Raw genomic sequence first — 9,214 nt, forward strand, 5'->3', positions numbered from 1 at the left:
CTACACTAGTGTCGGTCCGCATGCTAACATTGAGTAACGTTAAGCAAGTAAGCATACAAGACAAATTTCACATAAGGACCTCAAGTAGATATGTATAATGGTTACTAAGCATGCTGAAATTTTGAATAGGTGATTTCCTAGTTATTTGAAAGAGTGTCTAAGTGCAATAAAAAGGGACCAAATAATGAATATAAACAATCAGATACAGAAGTAGGGAGCAGAAAATTTTATTTAGAAGAAGAGGACGGTGCAAAAATTAAAAGGGAAATTTTAATGACTGAAATAAAATGCAGAATTTTAAAGAACTGAAAATTATCAATCTAGAATAATTACATAAAGGAAGGGGGGGTCCTAGGTTAAAATACATGGATCATCCACACAACACCGGTAGTCAATCGTACGCATAGCGTTATCGCGTGATCATCACCTCCATGTCTACCCTTCCCACCCGTTGAGGTATTGAAGCACAGAATGGTATCGTTACTTATTGCATGCTATTACCCGTCCCGATCCTATCAGTTCCGGAGGCATTGGAACTACTAGTCCTAAAGGGAAGGGAATTGGGGCTTTTCAGAAGTTCAAGAAAGGATAAAAATCTAGGCGACAATCAAAACATATAGTCAAATAGGGGGAGACAAACAACAATTAGGGCTCAGACAGGCCTCCTCACTTAAATGCAAATACATAGCATGACTTCAGATACTGGTTAGGTCTTTAATTAAATTAAGGCGTAGGATAGGCTGATTCATCACATATTTCTCAGATGAGGAGTCCGAATTAGTCTTGACTAGATGTAGTTATCAGAACTGATACAGTTAATCAATTACCTACTGGCTTGCCTAGGTGAGATCTGTGATCAGGATATCTAACAAGGCAGAAGGCGTACTGATTTTAAGGAGGATTATTGATTTTAGAAACAAACAAAAGTTCTACAGATGTTAAAACGACTTTACTACTGATTCTAGACTTACTAGCGAGATGGACGATTCAGATTCAGTTGGTTTGCTCCTATAGGCATGATCTCTAAGTGTCATTAGTTTTAAAACAGTTATATAAATGCAAGAGTCCTATAGACATGATGTCTAGAATGAGTTGGTTATTATTAAGCCTAAGATTGTTTGCCTATTGTTGTGTATATGCAGAAAAACTTAAGGCATGATTTTATATGCAGAACCTATTGGCATGATCTCTAAAATGCGGAAGTGCAGAAGTGCAGAAGCGTAGAAAAACTTAATTCGGACTCGAAGTCCAACAATATGAGATAAACCAACTTCCAGGATCAGATTTCCAAAAGACTTTCTCATATTTGGAGTTTGTCAAAGTTCCCAAGAGTCTCAAAGGGACTCCGGGCAGTGCTTACACCCTAAAAACATTTCAGAATCAAGAGCATAGTGCAGTGTGGAGATGCCAGCCCTCAGATGTCCAAGTTCAGAGGGAACTCAGGGTCCCAAAGCAAGGCTCATAAGAGAGGGGTAGAACTTAGAATCTAGGAGTAAGTGTAAGTGCATAGGGGGAAGGGAATCAGGGAGAGACACGGCAGGCGGGTGGTCATGCCCAGCAATTGGGATGCTGGCACACCCCTAACCAGCCTGCTAGCCAAACACTGAGAGTTAGGATCCATTGTGGATCAAGTCATGGCCTAGGCAGTAATTAGGATACTGTCAGGCCAAGACCTTAACTCAGCACATAGAAGGGAATACGGATAAGGATCCATGACAGTAACAGAAACAAAGAAAAGAGATATGAAGCACAAATTACAGCATGTAAGCAATAAAGTAAACAAGAAGCCTGAAGCTGTAAAGTAAACACATAGGGGGTGAAGCAGAATATTTAAACAAAGGACATACCAGTTTCAAATAAAATAAGTAAGCAAAATTAGCCTCGAAAAAAAGCCGAATTGCAAACAGCAATTCCAAAAGATCTCAAGTAAAGCGGGATTAGAAAAATAGTATTGCTCGAAAATGAGTTCCGTGTGTGAGTGGTGTATTTTCGTGTGTTTCTGATTATGGGAGAATTCCCTGATGATAGAAAGAGGGAGGACTAGGTCCTTATATAGTTTTTGAAAACAAGTAAGGCATGCAAAGAGTGCACAAACATAGAAACCAATCAATTAGTATCAATTAAGACAACTAGACTCCTTTAATTAGGGTGTCTAGGTCAAACGGCTAATTGAGATGAAATAAGGAGAAAAAATCAGTTTACTAAGGCTCGATTAAGGTAAGGAAACCACATAGTGCATAAACAAGACCAAATACATAGTGAGTAATTAAGGAAAGGTTGGAATAGTAGTGTGTTTATTAAAGTAAAATAGGACATCAGTTCAAAAATCAATCAAAAGGATCCGGGATCCAATTGTAATCGCAAGGAATCCCAAGTAATTAAGGAAAGACTTATATAAGTATAGAAATAATTCAAACTGGTACAGAATTACAGAAGAGATACACAAGACCATGTATTTAAGGAAAACATCACAAGCATGGGATTTTTACACAAAAAGACCAAGAAAACAGCCAGTAGGGTAAAAGGGATTCAATCGAAACAAATCAGTGATGAATCATTAGCACGATTAAAGGGATTTCAAAATCAATTCTTCGTGAAATCTTTTGAAAGGGAAGTTTTCCTCATATATAAAGCATACAGTTTAAGCAAAAGAAGAGTCTAACAATGAAAGTTTCAGAACCACAGGCAAGTAGGATTTGAGTTCGATTACAGGCTCACCGTGAGTCTGGAAACCTAGGGTTCCAAAGTGACACCCTAGTGCCATTTACCCAAAGAAAAACCCCCAAATTTTAGGGTTTCAAATAGGATCAGAGGTGAGAAATCATTGAGAGAGGCAAACATACGTGATAGCAAACACATTGATTCAAAGGCATGCTTGAGAAAAACTTGGAATTCAAACAGATCTCAGAAGTTTTAAACAAAGTAGGTAAGAACAGTACTTAGCAGAAACATCAACAAAACTCAGTAAAGTGAAACAAAATCAAAGAGCACAAACTTAAACACATATAGCAAAGAGTGCGGAACAACAACCTAAGTTAACATGTGAACAAAGAACAACAAAAGGTCTTGCATAATCAGAAGAGAAATAAGAGAATAAACTCGAGCACAATAAGAAATAAACATACAAGTATAAAACAACACATAAAGAGAGAACAAAAAGTCAAAAAACATTTAAAGAAAACTTTTTCCAGAAACCCTAAAAATCGAATTTGAATCATTTTTAAAGGAAATTTGGGGAAAAGCCTTAAAATGTCAACTAAAGACCAAGCATGGTACAGATCTAAGAAAAAGAAGCAAGTGTAGAACCTTAGAAGGCTTAAAAATGGCAGAAAAGACCCTAGAATGAGAAGGTCTTGGGGAAAGTCGGATCCTGAGTCGAAGAGGCTCATATTGCCTTGGACATGCCGGAAAATGGCCGGAGAGGCCATAGATCTTGCAGATCTGAGACAGATCTAAAGGAAGCCATGGAAGTCAGGCCTCCAATCTTCGAGTAACTCAAGTTTAATAGTGAGGGAGAGTGAGCACAGGCCATCCATGGCCAGGAATTCCATGGATTCTGGTGGAAATAGGACGGAAGTAGGTGGGATAGGGTTGGGGTTTCGGAGAGGGCTAGAGAGGATTTGGGAGATGAAGGCGGCGTCTTTGGAGAGAATGATTACAGTTAGAGGGGTATGGGAATTAAAAAAGAAAATAACGAATTACGGCCGTTGATCAAAATGATCAACGACCAGTATTAAAAGGGAAACCGGACGGGTTAAAAAATCGGGCTAAGGGGTCGGGTCAAAATTGAAATTGGGTCGTTTAATTGGGTGGAATTCGGGGGGTTAAATTGACGCTAAAACTGAAATAATAATGGGCTATGTGTTAAATAGCCAATTTCTCCCTTTTTAATTTATATAAAATAGTTAAAATGATTTTAAAAATAAATTAAAAGCACTGAACTAATTAATAATATATTAAAAATTAATCTAAAAATACTGGGAATAATTTTATAATTGTAAAATGCTATTAATCGTAATATAGGCTATAATTGCAATTATATGCAATTTAGCTTAAAAAAATACCAAATAAATTTGTAACAGTATGCAAAAATCACCTTAATTATATTTTGGTGTAAATATGAGGATGGAAATAAATTATTCACAAAAATGATAATTTTGAGAATAATTATGGGATTTTGTACTGCTAAAATAGGCAATAAATTGATTTTAAAATCTTAGAAAATTAGGGGAAAATATCAAAACTCTTGGGCATGCTTATATATGCATACACGTGCTATTTTGAAAGTATTTTTGAGTATGAAAATACATAGAAAAAATTGGGTATCAACACTCCTTCCTGTTCTTGTTTGCAAAGTCCTAATTGTTTTGCTTGTCGCCTTAGAATTTTCACCTTTAAAAACCTTAGGGGTTTGTCAAGGACCACCTATAGGTAGAGGTCCTTACTCCCTCCAGGACCATAAAGAAGGGATGGGTAGCAGCACGCGATAGGAATCTGTGACCAACACTCGCTTTGCATGACCAATAAGGGTACGGGAAGGGTAGACACGGATATGCTGACCGGTGCGCTAATGCCACGTGTAGCCCCTTTCTAAGGAATGACTATCGGGCATTGTACTAATGTGATCCTATAGGCTAACCAACCTAGGACCGCCCTCTTCCCCAAACCCTCTTTGCTTGAAACTTTATGTTCCTTTTTTACAACCTGTTTAAATTCTTATTTTTATACAATGCCCCAACATGCTCTACTTGCAATTATTTGCTTCAATTGTTTATTTATGGACTAATTTGTGAAATGAGTTCGGCCAGGACCCTCATTTGTTGACCAAGAGGGGAGCCTAACACCTTCCCCTCGAGGTTACTTCGAGCCCTTACCCTAATCTCTGGTAATGCAGCCAACCCAAGAGTTAATCGCTCTAGGTGTCATAACGCACCATAATCCGTTAGGTGGCAACTCTTCAAATACCCAATTCCCAAAAGGAAATGAGTCATTACACCCCGTGAATGTTGAAACCCGGACTTCTCCCCACGAGGAGGGGAAAAAAAGGGGGCGCGACAGTCATCAAGGATGATGTGATAAAGCGCCCTTTAGTTTAGCCTTAGCAAGCTACAATTGTGTTGTTGTACTGCTGCCAGACGGTACAGTACAGCAGCTTTTACAGCTGTAGAGTTGATTGTACAACGACGAGGGAAACTGATCCCTATCTGGTCCCTCTGCTGTTTCCTTATCTGATTTCATTGAGAATTGAACTAGACATCTGACTAGTCATTCTGAATGCAAGGGAACTTAATTGAATAAGATTCTTTATCTTGTTCTCTCAGGAAGTAAGTTGTTTTACCTTCCTTGATTGTATTTATACATGTGTGACATCACTTACAATGATGTAAGCAAGGTAGGTAAAAAGCCTTCCACAGAAAGTTGACTGCTGCACTGTTCCTGTACAGTAGCGTGTGCAGGCAACAACTTTTCAGCGGGAAAGTTGACTTCATACAGTCTCCTCGGGAACTGGTAGGGACCTGTTCCCTCAGTTGTTCCTTCCACTCTAAAGAGTTGAGTTATATCCCACGCTGGATCCCAACCTGGAACTTTGTGATCTTAAGGTATTGTAAATGTATAACAGGTTCCTTATCTGGTTCTAGATTGTAAGTTTGTTAGATCATCAAAACATAAAGAAAAGTACTTATGCCCAAAGTACTTGTAACCTATCAATTTCACCCTTTTTGATGATGACAAACTTAGAGTTGATATTCCCCCGGAGAACCGGATCTCCACATTGTTCCCCCTACGAATCAGCCATATCCCCCTTAACAACCAAACCTAAGGAATTGATCACAACTGGTTCCTCAAGACTGTTTGGAAAATCATCAAAACTCAAAATACCATAGCTTATCAATTTCCCCATTTTTGATGATGACAAACCCAGAATTAATATTCCCCCTGAGAATCAGATTCCTTACATATACTGATCATATCTGGTCTGTACCCAGTTCCTTGAGAACGTTTGTCATCATCAAAACATGACATAGCGTAACTTAGAGCAATTTCCCCCTTTTTGATGATGACAAACCCAAAATTAATATTCCCCTTGAGAACCAGATTCCTCACATGTTTCCCTGCGGATCGGACCTATATCAACATATTATCAGCAACATTCCCCCTGTGAAGCAGAGCTATCTTTCATGCACAACACAACATATCAATTCGATTATGTTCCTTCCCCATGTTGACACCTATATAACTTCCCCCTTTTGGCATCATTGAAAAGAGTAACAGAAGAAGCACAACCAAAAAGAAGTTCAGCAACATTAACTCATGCCACTTGGGCAACACAGCATAAACAATAACAAGAACAACACGTGAATGTCATTGCACAAAATAGAGTGATTGCCCATAGTAAAGTAATTATAACTAAAGAGTAGTAGTTTCAACAATACAGAATATGACAATTTAAACAACTAAGTACCAATGTCATCAAATATAGGGATCAAAAGAAGATAGGAATTCGAGGGAATTTGGAAGGAGTGAAAGACATGGATCATTGGGCAGGAAGAAAAGTAAGGGGCTAAGGCCTTGATGATCTTGTCCATTCGTTGATTCACTCTCCTTTGATCAATGATAAACTGCTCTCTCAATTCATCCACATGTTTCCTCAATCATTCATTCTCACCCTTCAACTTAGCATTATATTCAGCCAAGGGTCCATTGGGAACCTGGTTCTCTACCTATCTAAGCAGGCTGAACCATCAATCAGATCACCAAGAATCTCTTCAAGCTCCTCCTCATCAAGAACAAACTCAGTCCCATGCACATATAGCATCAGAGTATCACATACAACATAGAAGTTTTTACTTCTTGTTCATAAACGTTGGGACTTGGAGGAACAAAGAGGTGATTCTATTTTTGGAACTCAACAATGTCAAAAAGTTCCTCCATTTTTCAGCAATATCAAAGTCAACACTCTGCCTAACAGCGCTTTCTGAGACTTCAGAGTCTTCTACCTGTCCAAACCTGATGACTCAACCTTTTGCTTCTATAAGGAACCAGGTTCCTCACTTACACTACCCTTTCTATCCCTGAGCGGCCATGTCTCCCTCTACTTCTTCTCAATCTATTTACCCTTATCATTTACTGCATCTTTCTCATCCAACTTCTTTTCTCCAATTTTTTTTACACTTCATTCTCTCTTCCACAATTACATCAACATGTCACACCACTTGATCATCAATCAGCATATTTCATCAATCCTTTTTACTGGATCGGAAGTTCGTTTAAACATAAAACTCAAAATGAAAAAGATCATCATTAAAATTGACTTCCTGAGAAGGACTTGAGGGGTCAGGTCCCTCATTCAGTTCTCATATTTACCAATTTCTCCATCCTTCAAGACTTCCACAAATCCAGCAACTAATTCAGCCTCATGCTCTAGAATATTAGATCTACCATGTTCCCTTTCACTTAAACTTCCATCAAAATCTACCAAAGACTTCTTGGGGTTTTGACTCAGATGGAGTTAGCATTTTGGAAAGTGACAAAGTTGGGTTCACTTCTGGCATAGTTGGAGAGTGATTCTTTTGAGACAAGGTTGATTTTGGTTTTGAAGAAAAGAATCGATTTTGGTTGGGTGTAAGATAGAGAAGTGGTTTTTTTGGGCAACGGGTCAGTTCAGAAGATGTTTAACATTTTGGACTTCAAAAATCAAGAGAGAGGCAAGATAAAGGTGGGAATAAGTTAATGACATGACACTTCAGCAGCTTAAATAGGCATATAAGTATTTAAGAAACCACTAACCTGAGTCGCAGGAACCAGGTTCCTTGACAGTTTTTGAAAATCTGAGGAAAGACTTCTAGAAGTGCAATGTCACTCTTACTTGTTTTTGTCCTGAAACTACCAAATGTGTATACCTGTAACAGTATAGATTTGAGTTAGATGTTGCCGAAAAACACTTTTTAGCATTGTACCTTTCCTTCTTAACATAGCCAAACATCGAGGGACCGGGTCCTTAGTTGAGCTTGATCAACCCCAACTCCAGACGATTTCTTTCAAAATGTTCCCTGCTCAGCGCCTTGGTGAAAATGTCTGCTACCTGGTCCTCCGCCTTCCAGAACCTCATACAAATCAGAACCTTTTCAACATTATCCCTCAAAAGTGATGTCGTACATCAATGTGCTTTGTCCTCTTGTGTTGTACCGGGTTCAAGCTGTAAATACACCAAAGTCTTCAAGATGTTGCTTGATCTATACTAGTTGAGCACAACAAGAAGCAGCAACCACGTATTCAACTTCAGCAGTAGGAAGAGCCACACAGTTTGTCTCTTTGTACCCTATTAGATCAAGCATGACCCCAAAAAATGTGCCGTTCCAGATGTGTTATTTCTATCCACCAGATATTCAACATAATCAGCATCAGCATATCCAACCAAGTCAAAGTTATCTCCGGATGGATAGTAGAGAACCAGGTCCTGCATCCCTTTGAAATATATTAGGATTCTCTTGGCAGCTTTTAGATGAGATTCCTTTGGATTGGATTGAAACTCAGCACAAAGACCCACACTAAAAATAATATCTAGTCTGCTACAGAAGTGACCCTATGATACCTCTATACATGGTCTGATTTACAGGGGAACCAAGTTCCTCTATGTCTAGACAAGTAGCTGTGGCGATGGGAGTGTCAATGATTTTTTATGTCTCCATGTCAAATCTTTTCAGGAGCTTCTTGATGTACTTCTGTTGTCTTATCATTATCCCCTTGGGATTTTGCTTCACTTGTAAATCTAAGAAGAAATTCAGTTCCATCATACTCATTTCTAACTCAGACGGTACAGTACAGCAGCTTTTACAGCTGTAGAGTTGACTTTACAACGACGAGGGAAACCGATCCCTATCTGGTCCCTCTGTTGTTTCCTTATCTGATTCCATTGAGAATTGAACCAAACATCTGACTAGTTATCCTGAATACAAGGGAACTTAATTGAATAAGATTTCTTATCTTGTTCTCTCATGAAGTAAGTTGTTTTACCTTCATTAATTGTATTTATACATGTGTGACATCACTTACAATGATGTAAGCAAGGTAGGTAAAAAGCCTTCCACAGAAAGTTAACTGTTGCACTGTTCCTGTACAGTAGCGTGTGCAGGCAGCAACTTTCCAGCTGGAGAGCTGACTTCATACAGTCTCCTCGGAAACTGGTAGGGACCTATTCCTCAGTTGTTCCTTC

The sequence above is a fragment of the Nicotiana attenuata genome, unplaced genomic scaffold (assembly GCF_001879085.1).
Source record: "Nicotiana attenuata strain UT unplaced genomic scaffold, NIATTr2, whole genome shotgun sequence".
In the NCBI taxonomy this organism is placed as follows: domain Eukaryota; kingdom Viridiplantae; phylum Streptophyta; class Magnoliopsida; order Solanales; family Solanaceae; genus Nicotiana; species Nicotiana attenuata.